This window comes from Callospermophilus lateralis, chromosome 6 (genome assembly GCF_048772815.1).
Source record: "Callospermophilus lateralis isolate mCalLat2 chromosome 6, mCalLat2.hap1, whole genome shotgun sequence".
Classification (NCBI taxonomy): Eukaryota; Metazoa; Chordata; class Mammalia; order Rodentia; family Sciuridae; genus Callospermophilus; species Callospermophilus lateralis.
Window position 1 is genome coordinate 117,405,323 of NC_135310.1, and position 17,968 is coordinate 117,423,290.

Sequence of the window (17,968 nt, forward strand, 5' to 3'; positions counted from 1 at the left end):
ACCCTCCAGCCTTCAGAGGTGATGGAGATGAGGAGAACCCAGCAAAGGGGACCCTGAGGGGATAACTGGAATAACTAAGAGAATGGAGAGCCTCAGAAGCCACCAAGAAGAAGGAGGGATCCATTGGTCTTGGCTGAGCAGTGAGGCAGTGAGGACCCGGAGGGTCAGCCACACGGGAGAACTGGCAGCATGAACAAAGAGCAGGTCCCGTGCAGACATGGAGGTGAAGTGGGTTCAAGAGAGCGTGGACGGGATTAAGAATCAACAGTTATTTTGGGGTTTTCCTAGGAAAGGGTGCAGGGAAATAGGGTTGAAGCTGCAGGGGAAGTGGGGTCAGGAGAGACTTCTTACTTTTTGAAGCTGGGTGAGATTACAGCATATTTATTTATGTGCTGATGAAATGATTCAGCAAAGAGGGAGAGAACATGATGCAGGGGAGAATCACTGGAGCCCAGGGTTGGGATCGTGTGCCCTAGGAGGGTGTTTGCTTTAGATAGGAGCAGGGACAATTTATCCCTGGACAGCAGAAGGGAAAGCAGAGTTTGTGGGCAAATTCTCACATCCCATGACTCATCAAATGCTTGACTTCATCAAGAGTTCATCAAGACTTTAAGTTGCCTGGGTGTGGTGACGCATGCCTGTAATCGCAGCCGCTTGGGAGGCTGAGGCAGGAGGATCAGAAGTCCAAGGCCAGTCTCAGCAACTTAGTGGGAGCTTGTCTCAAAATAAAAAATACCATGGACTGGAATGTAGCTGCTCAGTAGTAAAGCCCGCCATTCCATTCTCCATGCCACAGGTAGGGCCCAGAGAGGCCAGCCCTTGAGAGGGGTTGGATAGTCTAATGCACTGCAAGGACCTTTGAAAAGGAAAGTAGAGAAATGAGCAACCTTCAGAATAGAGCCAACAAACATAGGGTGAGTTAAAAAAAAATCTTTATTTTGTGTATTTATTTATTTTTTTAATGTGGTGTGGGAGATGGAACTCAGGACCTCACATGGGCTAGGCAAGCGCTCTACCACTGAGCTATAACCCCAGCCCCAAAACAGGGTTTCTTTGAAAGTCTACTGATGCATGTAAGGGCTGTCCGGAGATGTATTAAGGAGTAACCACATCACTGTAAGAAAAGATATAAACTGGCAAATTGGCTTGAGAAAAATCTGCCAACAAAATACAAAAAGAGAGTCAGATACAATGGTACATGCTTATAATCCCATTAACTCTGGAGGCTGAGGCAGGAGGATTGAAAGCTCGAGGCCAGGCTTAGCAAATTATGGAGGCCCTAAGCAACTTGGCAAGACCCTGACTCAAAATAAAATATAAAAAGGGCTGGGGAGGTGGCTCAGTGATAAAGTGTACCCGGGTTCAATCCCCAGTGCCACTTGCCCCGCAAAACAACAAATCCTCTAGTGCTTGGAGCCTTAACTAAGAAGCATAGGGAATGGTGGGGAGTGTGGTATAAATACAGGTAAGTGGACGGTGGTCCTGCCTTCACACTTTTACAGGTCGTATAGAATCAGCTGTTCACACCTTTGTGATTTCCCGCCGGGTGCAGCATCTCCTAATTATTCCTTCTGTTTCTCTACCCTGGACAGGAGGGGGGAACAGCATGGGTGACACTGTCTCCAGTCCCTGCAAAGATAACGCCTTGATGGTAGCTTCAAAAATATAAATTATAAACTGCTCTTGGGTACAAATTATTCCCATGTGAGCTTGCTCAGCGTGATCCACTTATCTCCGGGGCTGATCGGTAGTTAAATCCTGCTCAAGTAGCGGAAAGCCTGTTTGTTTTACCACAAACAGGAGAAAGGGGCCGGGTTGCAATTCGGGGTTAGGATTGAACCTGAAGCCAGGGCTCTGATAGGTCCCTCTGGGGAACACTCAAGCGGGGGACAGTGGGTGACACCTCTCTTCCCTTCTGCACCAAAACAACACTGGAAGAGGCCATGAGGTCTGTGTTCCGATTTCCAACAGATTCAGGGGTCCACTGTGAGCTACCCCAGGGCGCGCTGCTTGGAAAAAATCACTGTCTCTTCATTTCTCTAACCTTTTGTCGCAGTTTCAAAGCACCTGCCAAACAGAACCCGCACGCTGTCTCCAAGGTAGGTGGAGCAGGCTCTGCTATCACCATTTTGCAGCTGAGGAGACAGGCCCCCAGAGGTGGCAGGACTCCGCCCAGGTGACATGGCTAATTAGCAGCCAAGCTGGAGCACCCTGAAGGGGAGTGGAACACCCAGGTGTCCTGGGGCCTGGTGCCCCTGAGAGGCTCTGGGTGAGGAGATGGCTTCTCTCCCAGGTGACCCGGGTTTGAGTCCCAGCTGTGGATTGCTAGCAGGTCACCTGAAGGTCTCGGCCCCTTCATTTCCTCATCTGTAAAAGGAGCAAAATAGGAGCCGCTGGACGTGGTAGTGCACCCCGGCAATCCCAGCAGCTTGGGAGGCTGAGGAAGGAGGATCGTGAGTTCAAAGCCAGCATCAACAATTTGGCAAGATCCTGTCTCAAAAAAAAAAAAAAAAAAAAAAAAAAAAAAAAAAGAAAGAAAGAAAGAAAAAGAAAAGAAAATACAAAAAAGGGCTGGGGATGTGGCTCAGTGGCTAAGCACCCCGGGTTCAATCTCTGGTACAAAAAAAAAAAAAAAATGGAGCAAACCAATAGTCCCTTATGATGTACATATGTGTATTTTTTTGGTGCTGGGGTTGGAACCGGGTCTCATGCTTGCTAAGCAAGAGCTCCACCATGGAGCCACACCCCCAGCCCCAAGGAGACACTCTCAAGAAAGCAAGGTGCGTAGTGCGGGCTTAGCGCAGGGCATTCATAAAGGCCATCTCTCCACCCACCCGTCTGTCCCCCCTGAGGCACAACCCAAAGGACTGTACTACAGACTCTGAAAAAGGCTCCTGCTCTTCTCTCATTCCCTCCCACCTTCCCTCTCTCACTTTGTAATAATGGGACCTTGAATTTATACAGTTTTATGTTTCAAAGTGTTTCTTAGCCACACCTCTGGAGATCCTCCTGACACCCTGCAAGGTAACCTGGACCTCCGATCTTTGTTCCCTCATCACAGTTGAGATAGACGGGAAATGGAGCCCCCGAGGCAGCCACAGTTGGCCAAGGAGCCCGCACTCTGCCTCCTCTTTTTTTTTTTGGTACCAGGGATTGAACTCAGGGGGCCTCAACCACTGAGCCACATCCCCAGCCCTATTTTGTATTTTGTTTAGAGACAGGGGCTCACTGAGCTGCTTAGGGCCTTGCAGTTGCTGAGGCTGGCTTTGAACTCTGCAATCCTCCTGCCTCAGCCAACAGAGCCGCTGGATTACAGGTGTGGACCATCATACCAGGCGAAATCTTCTGTTTATTGTGTGGATTTTCACATGCTTATCTTTGGAAGTGGAGGCCAGAGGACCTAAGCTCAAGATTACCTTTTGGGAACCAAAACAGTGGGAAGCACAGTGGCCAGGGACCACCCCTCAGTCTACTCAGTCCCCTGCACATCAGTTACCAGGCTTTGGGCTGCTGGGATGGTTCAAGGCAGAGCAGGTGCTCCCAGGTGCACTGCACGCATACACACACACACACACTCACACACACACACACAGCCTTAGGACTGGAGGCTGACACTGCAATTCAGGGTAGGGGCAAATTCCATCTGCAGCCCAAGGCCAGCATGGAGCTGGGTGGGGGGATTGAAAGGTTAAAGGGCACTGCTCTTCCTGAGATTCCAGCATCTACTCTGCCTCTTGATATCTGAGAACACCTTGAAGGAACCAGGGTGCACCTCAGTTTCCTCATTTATGACCGGAAGACTAGATTAGATAACGTCTTAGCTGCCCTCTGATAACCTGAAAGGGCTCTGCATCTGCGTGAGGACGACCGTGACTCATCAGGGAGAATATTTATTTTTTTATTCATTTATCTGGCACTGGAGGTTGAACCCAGAGGCACTCTATACACCCAAACTACAACCCCAAGCTCTTTTTATTTTATTTTGTGTTTTTGCCGTACAGGGGACCAAATCCAAGAGAGCTTTACCACTAGGCCACATCTCTAGCTCTAGGATCTTGCTAAATTGCCTGCGGGTGTTTTTGAAAACATTTTGTTGTTGTTATGGAAATTTCCCCCAAATTCACTTAACAAGACAATATAATGAGCCAGGCATGGTAGTATAGGGACTTGGGAGGCTGAGGCAGGAGGATCACAAATTTGAGGCTGCAAGTTCAAGGACAACCTCAGCAATTTAGTGAAACCCTGTCTCAAAAAAAAAAAAAGAAAGAAAGAAAAGGCCTGGGGATGTAGCTCAAAGGTAAAGTACCCCTGAGTTCAATCCCCAGTAGCAAAAGGAACAAAGAAAACCAGAGTGTAAAAGGAGTGTACTGCACATCCATGTTTTCATTCCCAATTTCAGTAATCATCATTCTGACTTTTTGTTTCATTTGTACCACCACCTGCTCACCCACTTGACAATTTTTTTTTAATTGTTATCATTAGTGGTGCTGAGAATTGAATCCAGGGTCTTAGAAATGCTAGGCTAGTTAGTTCTCTTCTACTACTAAGCTATACCCCCAGCTCTTTTTGTGTTGAGATCCGGTCTCACTAAATTGCATCGGCTGCTTTGAATTTCCAGTCCTGGGATGACAGGAGTGCCTACAGCGCCTGACTAGTTCTCTCTTTGGTATCGGGGATTGAACCACATCCCCAGACCTTATTTTTTTCATTTTGAGACAGGGTGTAGCTAAGTTGTTGAGGTCCTCACTAAATTGCTGAGGCTGGCCTCGAACTTGCAATCTTCTTGCCTCAGCCTCACCAAATTGTTAGGATTCAGGGAATGTACCCTGCTACAGTCTTGAACTGTTTCCCTCCCTCCTTCCTCTCCCTCTTTCTCTTTTTGTTACTGGGAATTGAATCCCGGGGCGCTTTACCACTGAGCTACATCTCCAGTTCTTTTTATTGTTTGAGACAGGATCTTGCCAAAATTGACGATCCTCCTGTCTCAGCCTCCCGAGTAGCGGGGATTCCAAGCGTGCGCCACCACACCCAGCTAATATTTTTCTTTCTGACCCTCTCTTCTTCTGCCATCTTTGTGGGTCCCTGGAGCATAGGCTGTTGCATGTGCTTCTGTTCTGAGGCTTTTACTCACCCTGACTGCGAATCCCTAGAAGCCTGCTCGCCTCCTTCCTATGTACTCACTCTTCTCTGGGGTTTTGCCTCTTGTTCTTTTCCGATTCTCTTTCCTACAACTGTTTCCCGGTACCTCCTGTTTTCTCCTTTAGATGCTACTTTTCTTTGTTCGCCCATCTTCTCTGACCTGACTGCCCTCTGTCTTTTTGGTGTGCAGATGCCCTGGCCACCAGGTGCTGAGCCAAAACCCCAGGGTCCAGCCCACGGCCAGGCAGGCAGTCAACAGTGAGTGAAGTCAGAGCATGGGGGCCCTAAACCACCCGGGGTCTGGCAGAGGAATGGGGTCCACCAAGGATCTGGTCTACTCCAAGTAAGAAGCTATTTATCTGCCCCCTTGGAAGCTCCAGCGTTTGAAAGGAAGGAGGCTGATTTCCTGGCAAAAATGTGACCCAAAGGACCATCCTCCTCCCACTTCTCACCGTTTAAAAAAAAAAAAAAAGAGTCAGCTAGGCTATCAGGGATGCTTCCTGTTTTCCTCTCTTGAAAGCATCCTGGATAGATGAAACTGAGGGATCAAAGGGACTGCCTGCCTCTGGGGCCTGGGGACCAGCTGAGTGGCTTTTAACCCTGTGTTGTCTCCCCTGTGTGGACGGGATAGGTAGTCAGAGTCTCTTCCAGGAGAAGTTTAACTCCTTTAAGGCCATTTGTTCATCGGATGGATGGTAGGCTGCCCAGTGCCAGGGCTTTTTTGGGGTGCTGGGGAATCGAACCCAGGGCCTTGTGCATGTGTGGCAAGCTCTCTATCAACTGAGCCATAGCCCCAGCCCCCCAAGTGCTGGGTTTTCTGCGAGGATCTGGAGATGCAGAGATGAATGGGGGGAGGCCCCTGACCTCGTGCTCCTAAATAAACAGTCATGACTCCACGTGCCAAGACTTTCTCCATGTCGGGCGCTCACCACAGGCCTTCCACGCACTGAATCCTGAAGACAAGCTTTTGGTGTGTGATTATCCATAAGGAGAGCCAGGCTCACGAAGGTGAAATAACCTGCCACCGGCACAAGACCGGCAGGTGTCCGGGCTGGGGTAGAGCCCAGCAGGCTGACAGCTGAAACCATTTTCTTCACCGATACCCTAGCCCTTGGAGACCCGCCTTCCTGCCTGAACGTTAGTGACTCACTGCTCCTAATTTTTACAAATGCAGTTTATCTCTGGGCTTGGTCAGGTGGCTTTTGACGAACAGGTTTGTTGACATCTTACTGTACCATGCTGTACTAGAGCAGAGATGGCTCAGCCTGCAGCCCCCTGAAGACTGACAAGGCTGCAGAAACCCAGGGCCACGTTTGGCCTCACCAGAGGGACAGAGAATCAGCTCTGGCTTCCCCTCTCCCTTTTCTGGAATGGATGATACCCCAGATTTGTTTTGGTTTGCAAAACAAATACCAGACCAGTGGCTGATAGGCGAGAAACCAAGAGGACACCTCACAGGGAATGACCCTGGAGCCTTGCTAGATCAGCTTTTATATCTTTGCAATGATAAATGCTATTTTCTCAATTGAGACTCAGAGCTGTTAGTTAACATCTCCCAAATCACACAGCTCGACAGAGTCAGGATGATCCTAAGTTTGTAAAACTCCAAAACCCACACTTTAATCACAGTTGCCTCCTGGATGCTAAACTTGGCAGAATGAGGAAGAAACTCCCTTCCCGCGGAGGTTCCTGACAAACCTTAAGTGGCAGGTGAGGGTCGCAGGCAACCTTGGGGGTCTGTTGGGTAGGGACGCCTGGCACAATGGATCTCAAGGCGCTCTGGACTCACTATCTCTTTAAGACCCGTGTCTCCCTGGATGCCAAGCCTGCTCTTTTGCTCCGAGGTTCCAGGGGTGGGGAGCCGGACTGAACATGCTGACATACAAGCAAAAATCCACCTCAGCACTTTCGCCTCGCCTCGGTGGCTCTGCCCTCCCCCCCCCCAGCTCTCATTTATTTATTACTATGCTATTCCGCGGCCCTGCCCCTGTGTCAATACTGATAAAAGCAAATCGCCCCACAAACAGGTGCAGCTGGGAGCTGCCCCTTGGACAGCTGCCAGGGAAATGTGATCGCTCAGCTGGGGTGACCTGCCCCTGCCCAGCCCCCTCTCGGGTTCCAGCTCCGAGCCTGTGTCCTGGGGCGGTGGATGTCGTCCGCCTGTCTGAGCCCTGGTATCGGGGTTGGCATCGTGGGCTCCCGCGGGTGCTGGGGTGGGGTGGGCGTGCGCAGGAGCGGGGACGCCGGGGTTCTGTGTTTCCTCTTTCGATTTCTTCCCACAAATCCAGAGAATATTCTGTCCCCAAGTCCCCTGTTCAGTATTTCGGAGTACTGCCCAAGCCCATCACCGCCTGCTATTTCTAGGTAAGAAATCCTTCCTGCCTGCCCATTTCCAAAGGCGCACGCAGGTTTGCGGTGGAATGGTCCAGGGGCATTTTCTGGGTCCCCCCGCCCCCGGCTTCGCTGTGAGTTTGTCTAAATAAACAGTCCGCGAGCCGGACCCCCGTCCCGAATGCGTCTGGGGGCTCCGCCGCCCGGTGGCGGCGGCTCTGGTTTGGGAAGGCTGGGATTTCAGTCCCCTCCCCCACCCCGTGTGGGTCCCCAGCACCCTCCCCGCTTCCCCCGGGCACCAGCCTCTCCGGAAATACCCCAGCTCGGGTGCAGCCTGCGCTCCCGGGGGACACGGCGGCGACCAGGGCGGGCCCGGGCGGGGCGAGGCGAGGCCGAGGGGCTGGGGCGCGGGGCCCCTGGGCGCAGAGGAGCGCGCAGCTCGCGGAGGGACGAGGTTGCTATGCAAATGGCTCCGCGGCCCGCGGCCCCCCTTACCCAGGGGCCCTGCGGTTGCCAAAACAGACCATTCCCCAGAACAGTCGCCTAGAAACGGGCGCCGTCATAGCAGCCGCTGGGTAGCAGCGAGCCCGCCTGCTGCCGGGAGGAGCCGGTCAGGATGCGCAGACCTCCGGCAACCCCTCCCCATCAGCCTCCACCTCGGGGAAGGGCGTGGTGGCTCCGTCCCCCATCCAGGAGGGAGGGGGCACTAATTGGATTGGAACCCTCCAGAAACCCATCAGCTGCTCCTCCCTGGGGGAGGGGGAGGGGGAGGGCTGCGGATTGTCTTTGTGACGGGTCTCAGCCTCTGCCGCCCCACAGCCTGCCCTAACCTGGTGCTTTCCGGACCCCGTCCACCCATCCTCCGTCTAGGACACAATGGCAAGTGCCTTTTAGACTCGAGGTAGCAGATGTGGGTCAGATCGTCACCCAAATGGAATTCAGCAATAATTAGCAAGGTGATGCTACAAGATCTCACCTGGTTGGGAAGCTGGCTGGGGGCTCGGGGCAGAATGCAGCTTTGCCCTGGTCACAAATCATGCCTTATCCACTTCACCCCTCAACGACCCCACTTTTTAATGAATGAATGAATTAAATTCTTTTGGTAGTGGGGATTGAACCCAGGGGCGCTCTAAATCTGAGCTATATTGCTACCTCCCCAGCTCTTTTTATTTTTTTAAGACAGAATTTCAGTCTGACAGAGGTGACACAGGCCTGCAATCCCAGCACACAGGAGGCCGAGGCAGGAGGACCGCAAATTTGAGGCCAGCCTCAGCAATTTAGTAAGATCTTGTCTCAAAAAAAAAAAAAAAAAAAAAAAAGACTGGGGATGGAGCTCAGTGGTAAAGTATCCCTGAGTTCAAACTCCAGTACCAAAAACAAAAACAAAAGGCAGAGTTAGCTATATTGCTGAGGCTGGCCTTGAATTTGCCATCCTCCTGCCTCAGCCTCTGGAGTTGCTTGGGATTACAGGCCTGTGCCACCCCATTCCTCCTCCCTTTTTAGCAGCTTCTGTTCCTTAGCCTGCTATGAATCTGACCCTTCCCTAATCCTTGGAAACACATTTTCCCACTTCATCTGGAACCAAGAGATCTGCCTTGACATTTAACTGTGTGTATCTTGCTTCTTACCAATTAATGTACAATATAAACTTCCAAAAGGCAGAGCCCGGATTATAAGTTGTGCTGGCTCATCCTGACCTTAAAGAACAACAGATTTTAACATGTGCACTTGAATTGAGGTGACAGTGACCTTCATCAACATGGCCACCCTGGGAAGCCTCTAATTGTGCCTTCCCAGTAACTGCGCAGACCAGCCTTCAGAGATGAGAGTAAAACCTCAACTGGTGGGCTGCAGAGCGACTACTTGGGACACAGAGGTTTTCTTTTGTGTGTGTGTCTCTGTGTGTGTGTTTCCAGGGATTGAACCCAGAGGTGCTTCACCATCCTCAGCCACTTTATTCTTTGAGACAGTGTCTCACTTGCTTAGGGCCTTGCTAAATTGCTGAGACTGTCCTCAAATTTGTGATCCTCCTGCCTCAGCCTCCCAAACTGCTGGGATTACAGGCATGCGCCCCTGCGCGGGTGGCACTGAACGTTTTGCATGGTCCACATGCTGCAGGCCATGGCTCTGTGCTTCCCTGCAAGGAGAGGGAGTCCCCTTCCTCCATAATCCACACCAACTAAAAGAGCAAACCTCCGAATGGCCTGTAAATCTGCACTCTCTCCCCTTTCTTGCTGGAGTGTGGAGTTCCTACTGTGTGCCAGGCACTGAGCTGGGCACCACAGTCACAGAATGGTTTAAGTCGTATCATTCCATATTTGTAAGAAGGAAAAAAAATCTGTAGTACAGGGGACATTTGCCATGCCTTATGATCACCAGCACCTTTCCTGTTTATGGGTTTTCCCCACATCATAAATCCCACTTCCCCAAAGTAAAGGACAGAAATGTCCTCTCCCACACACTGCAGCAGCGACGGTGTAGGCGGGTGACCTAGGTTCCACCAGTCAGATGCATCCATGTGAGACTGATTTGGAAAAGAGCCACGGTGGTGATGCAGGCTTCGTGGAAAGAGGAGCCCAAGGCAGCATCTTTAAAGCCACAGGAGCCACAGGGGGGAAATTCTGGAGTTTAATTTCCACCATGTTTGTTGGGGAGAGGGATGAGGTAAGTTCCAGAGTTTTAGCTGAGAGGTGGCTGCATTTTTCCCCCCTGGTACTGGGGATTGTACCAGGTCTCTACCACTGGGCTCCATCTCAGCCCTTTTTTATTTTAATTTGAAACAGGGTCTTGCTAGGCTGGCCTTGTGATCCTCCTGCCTCAGCCTCCCAAAAGGCTGGGATTGTTGGGAAGCTCCATGACACCTGGTCAGCCATAGATTTCTTTTCTGTCAGGGTGGATTCTGTCATCGGAAACAGAGCACTCTGATGCAGACAGAGAGCTGGACGAGTGGATGGCAGTTGGATCGGAAGGTGGGAGGGTGCATGAGCAAATAGAAGGTTGGACGGATGGGTGGGCAGGTGACATCCACCTACTGACTTGCTTTTTTGGGGAAATGGGATTATAGATTATTTTTTCCTCTGATTATATTAATTTCTTCCTCTTCTTTTATTTCGTGGGGGGGCGGTGAGTACTGGGGATTGAACCCAGGGGTGTTCTACCACTGAGCTGCATTTATTTTGAGACAGGGTTTCACTACATTGCTGAGGCTGGCCTCAAACTCCTGATCCTCCTGCCTCAGCCTCTCCAGTAGCTAGATTATAGGTGTGCGCCCCCCAGCTCCTTCCTGCATTTTCTCTTCTCTTTTAGGGGAAGCATATTATTTGTCTAATAATAAAAAAGTTACCAGAAACCCAGACCTGTAATTGCTCATTCAGGTGGAGGTCAATTCAGGGCAGCTAGAAGCCAACTCTGAACACTAAGGTTCCATTTTGACAGTTCTGGGGATGGAAGGCAGGTCTTCGTGCGCGTTAGGCAAGCACTCACCACCCTCCATCCTGAACACGGGGCCCTCAACCAGGAGCAGCCCAAGGGCTCTGGGCTCTGGACTCTCCCACTGTCTCAGCACACCAGTCCTGGCCAGCAACCCAAGCCCTTCCCCCCTCTCTTCATCCTCTGAACCCCACAGCATGGCCCCACCCACCAGAAGCACATGCCGGGCTCCTGGTGACATGGTTCCTATTGTTACCCAACAATCCCATTTCACCTTGAGCAAGGATGACATGCACATTGTGACTCATCTCATGTTCTGCCCTCTCCCTGCAACTCTGACCATCCCTCAGCTGCCCTGGGCCACGCAGGGCCTGGTTCCGCAGCTCTTTTTCACACGGGCATGTCCCATTGCCGGCAGAGACCCTCAGCCCTGGGACGGAAACGAGTGTGATTTCGACAGACCCCGTTCCCTACAGCTTTCTAGAAGTCAGGCTTTGTTTCTAGACGACGGGGATCATATGGTTTATTTTTACATCGATGATTTTCTCCCTAATAAAAGCATAAGACTTTGCAGGCGGGGTCCCTTTGAGCAGTTGGCCAGCATTTAATGAGTGTCAATGGCGGGCCAGTCTGTGTGTTGGTTGCTGGGGTCAGGAGGAGATAGGGACGAACCCTGGTCCCTTACAACGTGTTAGAGTTTAATAGCAAGAAAGACCCACAAAGATAAATAAATGGAGAAGTGCTCTGATAGTTAGTGTTCAGGATAGAGAAGGGAGTGTTTGGTTGGGACAGAAAAGTCCTTTTTATTTATTTAGCAGTACTAGGGATTAAACCCAGGGTGCTTTACCACCGCTACACCCTCAGTCCCTTTTGTGTTTTGAGACAGGGTCTTGCCATGTTGCAGAGGGTCTCACTAAATTGCTGAGGCTGGCGACCATCTATCTTCCTGCCTGAGTCTCTCAAGCCGTTGGATTGTAGGTGTGCACCACTGCACCCCGCTAAAAGTCTTTTTTTTTTTTTTTAACCTGGTACAGAGAAGCACGCCTGTAACTCTACCTACTTGGGAAGCTGAGGCAGAAGGATTGCAAGTTCAAAATATTTTTTTTTTTTTTGATACCAGATATTAAACCTAAGGACACTCCATCACTGAGCCACATCCCCAGCCCTTTTTTATGTTTTCTTTTGAGACAGGGTCTTGCTAAGTTTCTAGAGGCTTGCTAAATGGCTGAGGCTGGCTTTGAACTTGTGATTCTCCTGGCTTAGCCTCTCAGACTGCTGGGATTAGAGGCATGTGCTACTGTGAATTTAAGTGCTCTTTTCTCCCATGTCCTGGACTGACTTTGGAGATGTCCCCGTCTCTGAACCACTCTGGCAGGATGGTCTCAGCCAGTTGTTACCTGCGCATGGGCTGCTAAGTTATTGCAAGAAGTCGCTGTGTCTATTTGCACACCAAATACCGTCTGCCGCCTGTGTAAGTAATGTCTGGAGGAGGAGGGCTGCTCCTTTTCAGCCGTGCTAAAGCCCTTGTTTTTCATCACTCTGAATTTTCCCAGTTGACCAAATCCTAAAATAACTGCTCTGCTCATTTGCAGGATTGCGACAGTTTCCAGAAGGAAGCAGGACTCCTCTTGTCGGAGCAGGTTGGAAGCCACTGAGTTGGGCTGTCAAGCCAGTGTGTCATTTCCCTTGGGCCCAGGGGTGTCATGAGACCCGAGGTCAAGTTTCAGCTCCTCCCGGGGCTGGCTAGATGATCTTGGGGGCAGCCCCTCGTGACTTGGAGAGCTTTGGTTTCCTCATCCTGGAGCAGAGATCGTGAAAATTATTTGTCAGGATTGTCAACAAGATTAGATGAGATAATGAGAGGACTTTGAAAACGGGGAAGTGATGCTACATGCTGTAGATTGAAGGTCAGGGACAGTGTCTTCGGTTTTCTTCTTCAGTCCTCCTAATGATACGCACTCATTCCTGTCACCTCCTGTATTCAACCAGGACTGGGCGTAGAGAAGATCTCAGAAAAACACAGCAAAATGACCTGCACAGGGACTTAGCAAATAGCATCCGGGGCATGCACGTGCCATCTGCGGTGGGAGAGGCAGGGCTGTGCTGTGGTTCCAGCGTGGGCCTGGGTAACCAGGTTAGCAAGTGTGACCTTGGGCAAGATGAGCGCTAATGTCCTCATCTATCACAGTGGTCAGTGATCATCGGAGCTAATTCAGGAAGCTGTTGGGAGAACTGAAGGGGTTTGTTTGGTCTATGTGTCAGGCCAGGAGCAAATCAAGCACTCTGTTAGCATCAGTAGTTGCTACTATTTTACTATTCTGTGCTGAGTGAGTCTTCAAACTGGAAATGGGAGATTTGGCTTCTGGTTTCATTTTGTTTTTGCACTACTAGGTAGGTTGCTGGGGATCTTTCTGCCTCAACCTCTAGAGTTGCTGGAATTACAGACAAGTGCTACACCATCGGACCTCTGGTTTTGTTAAGAATTATCCAAGCTGGGCTTAGTGGTGCACACCTGTCATCCCAGCGACTCAGGAGGCCGAATCAGAGGATCACAAGTGTGAGGCCAGCCTCAGCAACTTTGTGAGGCCCTAAACAACTTATGGAAACTGTCTCAAAATAAAATATAAAACAGGCTGGGGATGTGGCTCTGTGGTTTAGTACCCCTGAGTTCAATCCCTGGTAGTCCCCCCCACCACCACCCACCAAAAGAAAAAAAGATTTGTCAGAGTCTTCAAAGATGGTAAGATGCTCAGGCCAGCCCTTAGGGTCAGCACAAAGAAGGTAGCAGTAAATATGCTGGACACCATTGCCCTTGGCCGTGGGCTAGATTCCTAGGCTACACATTGTTGAGTAAGAGGTGTGCATATTTAACATCTTGGACAAATATCACAACTGTCCAACATGCAGATGTTCCTGTTTGCACTGCCTGGCCACAGGCTGAGAATAACTGTTTCTCCCCACCGCCTTCTCCCAACCCATATTTTAAACTTAAATTTCATTAATTTTGATTGGGTAATATTTTCAGATCGCACAAAATTCACAAAAGGTCAGGAAAGAGCCTACAGTGAGACATTACTTCTGTCACAATCATTCACATACCTCCCCAGGAACACAAACTTTGTTATCAGTCCATCTGATAAAGGGAAAATGGTATCTCACTAAATGAATCTCTGTTATTTTGATGTGAAAATCAGTGTATATTATGGAGTAAAATGTTGCATTTGAATGAACTTTAAGATAAAACAGGAGACTTTAAAGACATTTTATGCTCAGGGATGGGGCCAGTTGGGCACTGTTCCTGCTTTCTGTCTCTTGCCTTCTCTTGGCAGAAAAATTTGTACAGTTTTTTTTTTTTTTTTTTTTTGGAACTCGGTATTGAACCCAGGGACACTTAACCACTCAGCCACATCCCCAGCCCTTTTTTGTATTTTATTTAGAGACAGGGTCTCACTGAATTGCTTAGGGCCTTGCTAAATTGTTGAAGCTGGCTTTGAACTCAGGATCCTCCTGCCTCGGCCTCCTGAGCTGCTGGGATTATACAGGTGTGTGCCCCTGGGCTGGGCTTTGGTACAGTTCTGAGTCAATAAAGTGAAAGTTTCAAGATGCCCCACTCTTCTTCATCCTAGTCACTTGTTTACAATTCATCTCTCATGGCTCTTCTTGCCCTTGAGTGGGTCACTACCTTGAACTTGACCTTGAACTAGTCATCTCTTACTCTGGGCTCCAATGTTTTGACTTGTAAAAAAAAAAAAAAAAGTGGGCCTGAGTAGAGCCATTCCAGGTTTAACATTCCAGGTCTGATCAGCTAATTCCCATTAAGCTGTAGATGACTGATAACAGCTTAATGTTCGACCTCTCCTGTGGGTGGAGGCATTCTAAGAGATGCAGTTTCTCATCTCAAAAGAATGAATGTGCACGGTTGCAATTTCTGGCATGGTCACTGGTGGGTGGGGACAACATGTGTGGGGGGGTGCCTTTCCTGGAACACCCCCAGTGGTCACCGCGGGCCCCTGCCTGCCCCAGCCAGGGGTGGTGCACCCTGAGGGACCACCCTGCTGTTTTCCTGGAGAACCCCCACTATCCTCCTTTCTCTCTCCCGCTGTGGCCGGGAGTGGGGTTTGTCACACAGAAAATGCCTCATCAGGGAAACTCGTGTGTGTGGCCTGGTACACCACCCTGTGCCCGGGGCGAGGGGCGCGGTGGGGCGTTGGGTGCTCAGCAGTTGACTTCCGACTTAGCAGGTCAGTTCCCACCTGGGCAGAGAGGAGCCCTCTGCCCGCCCGGGGGCAGCAGCTGTCGGCGGGAGCAGGTGGTCCACCCGCACCTGGAGTCAAGACGCGAGCTTCTCACAACAAGCAGGGAGTCTGTGCCAAGCGCCGTCTGGTTTCATTTGAAGGAGGTTTGGTTTGGCTTCTGAGTTTTCAGGGAGAGAGGAGAAGAGTGGCCGGCAGTCACCCATAGCCCATGGGAAACAGGAAAGGTGCTCCTTGGCTATGAGGCCTGGGCCAGCTGAACTTGTGCAGTGGGGACACTGTATCCCAGAGTATCCTCCACCAGCCCTTGGGCCTCTGGGTGGCATTGTCCCATCTGCTTGGCAGAGTCTGTTCAGTGAAGGCGGCTGGGGAGCCAGTCTGTGTTCTGGCCTCAACAGTGCTAAGGAGGGAGGAAACCAGGGGCAGGCAGTGGTCCTGACTCTGTGGGCCAGGGCAGCTTCTCAAGGCCTCTCACCATGAGGAACAGAGCTGCAGGCCTTCCCTACACCAGGGGTGGTCCCGGGCCGCAGCTCCAGCCTCTCCTGGGAGCTGCTGAGAACTCAGTCTGGGAATCACCCCAGGCTGCTGAATCACAGTCCAGGTTGCTGGGTCTGCCGTGGATGTTTGGGAAACAGGTCTAGAGGCTGCCTGGGAGGAGCAAAGAATGCCAGACTCCCTGGGCAGCAGGTTCCAGGAGGGAGGCTGAACAGCCAAAACTGAGGGGCACTGACTAGCGCCACAGGCTGGACCAAGCAGGAGCCTCTATTCTCTTTCAAAATAGTGTTTTAGTTTAATTTCTTCTCTCTTTATTTTTGTATTGGGAATCGAAACCCGGGGCTTCAACACTGAGCCTCATCCCCAGTCCTTTTTATTTTTTATTTTGAGATTGAGAAAGGCTTTCACTAAGTTGTTTAGGGCCTCACTAAATTGCTGAGGTTGGCCTCAAACTTTTGATCCTTCTGTCTCAGCCTCCTGAGTCTCTGAGATTATAGGCATGGGCCACCATGAGTGATTTCTTTTTCTTTTCTCTCTCTCTCTCCCTCTCTCTCTCTCTTCCTCTCTCTCTCTCTCTCCCTCCCTCTCTCTCTCTCTCTCTCTCTCTTTTTTTTGTACCCAGGATTGATCTCAGGGGCACTCAACCACTGAGCCACGTCCCCAGCCCTTTTTTGTATTTTATTTAGAGACAGGGTCTCACTGAGTTGCTAAACCCCTCATCCTCATTGAGGCTGGCTTTGAACTTTTGATCCTCTTGTCTCAGTCTCCTAAGCCACTGGGATAACAGGCATGTGCCACCGTGCCTGTCTCCTACCCTTTTTTATTTTTATTTTTATTTTTTTAATTTTTTTTTGGGGGGGACAGAGTCTTGCTAAGTTGCTGAGGCTGGCTTTGATCTCCCATTCTCCTGCCTCAGCCTCCCAAATTGCTGGGATTATAGGTGTGGGCCACTGTGTCCATCTTAATTTTATTAAATAGGCAATCCATGTACTTTTTTTTTTTTTTTTTTGGTGTTTGTTTTGGTACTGGGGATTTAACTCATGGGTAATTATATCCTTAGCCCTTAAAAAAAAAAAAAAAAAACTTTGAATATAATTTATTTACCTTAGAGTGAATAAATATCCTTAGTCTATTTTCTTGGATTAAGATTCTTATAGGGTCCATTAAGACCCTTAATAGAAAATATGGACTACATTTTATTTTAGTCACATCTGTTTAGGGGGATATTACAAGTCATCAGCTTTCAGACAATGTCCTTGTAGCATACCCTTGTATGGCCACCTAACCTGAGGAGTGGGCACGCCACCCTGCACACAAAGTAGCTCCACAGGTGAGGGGAGGAGGAGGAACAGGAGATGGTGTGAAAAAATACATCAGCCACACTCACATCCAGGTTCTGATTTTGTAATAGACATTTATAGTTTCATTCCCTTTATAAATTTTTTATGAGACAGGGTCTGTCTTGCTAATTTGCCCAGACTGGCCTTGGATTTATTTATTTATTTGTTTGTTTGTTTGTTTGTTTGGTCTTTTATTTAGAGGCAGGTTCTCACTGAGTTGCTGAGGTCCTCACCAAGTTGCTGAGGCTGACATTGAACTTGCGATCTTCCTGCCCTCAGCCTCCAGAGCCATTGGAATTACAGGTGTAATCTGTGCGCAGCCATCAGACTCCTTTTTAAAATTCCAAGTATAAACTGGGTGCAGGGGTGCACACCTGTAGTCCCAGAGATTTAGGAGGCTAAGACAGAAAGATTGAAAGTTTGAGGCCAACTTCAGCAACTTAAGTGAGACCCTGTCCTAAAATAAAAAATAAAAAGGTCCAGGGCTACAGCTCTGTGATAAAGTACTCTTGGGTTCAATCTCTAGTAGCAAAACAAAACAAAAACAAGAAAAAGAAAAACAAGAAGCTATCAATACCCTTGAACAACTATTGGTCCATGGTGATGAACGTCACCGCTGAACCTCAAAATAATCATGTTGAGTCAAAGAAGCCAGATGGAAAAACAACAAAAGTCCTGGCTGTATGACTTCATTTATATAAAATTTTTCAAAATGCAAACCAGTCTACGGTGAAAGTCCCTCTGTGGCTGCTCAGGGAGGAGCAGGAGGAAGGGATTACAAAGAGGAACAAGGAAACTGGGATGAGAGACATGTTCTTGATTCTGGTGACTATTTCACAAGTTCATACAGCGAAAGCTCATCAAACTGTATACTTTTCTTTTTTTGAGGTGCTAGAGATTGAAAACAGGTCTTTCATATGATAACTGAGCCATATTCTAGCCTTTTATATTCTGAGAAAGGGTATTGCTAAATAGCACGTG

At 49.5% G+C, this 17,968-nt stretch overlaps 1 long non-coding RNA gene across 2 annotated transcripts; it reads left to right on the top strand.

Annotated features, from left to right (window-relative positions):
• The first annotated feature begins 7,379 nt into the window (after nucleotides 1–7,379).
• LOC143401386 (uncharacterized) lies at nucleotides 7,380–14,501 on the top strand. Of its 2 annotated transcripts, XR_013091637.1 has the most exons (3): nucleotides 7,380–7,503; nucleotides 8,341–12,370; nucleotides 12,492–14,501. It is a non-coding gene; the product is annotated as an uncharacterized LOC143401386 (long non-coding RNA). The 2 variants fall into 2 exon arrangements; XR_013091636.1 differs by lacking the exon at nucleotides 7,380–7,503 and having other exon boundaries at nucleotides 7,687–12,370.
• The last annotated feature ends 3,467 nt before the right edge of the window (nucleotides 14,502–17,968 follow it).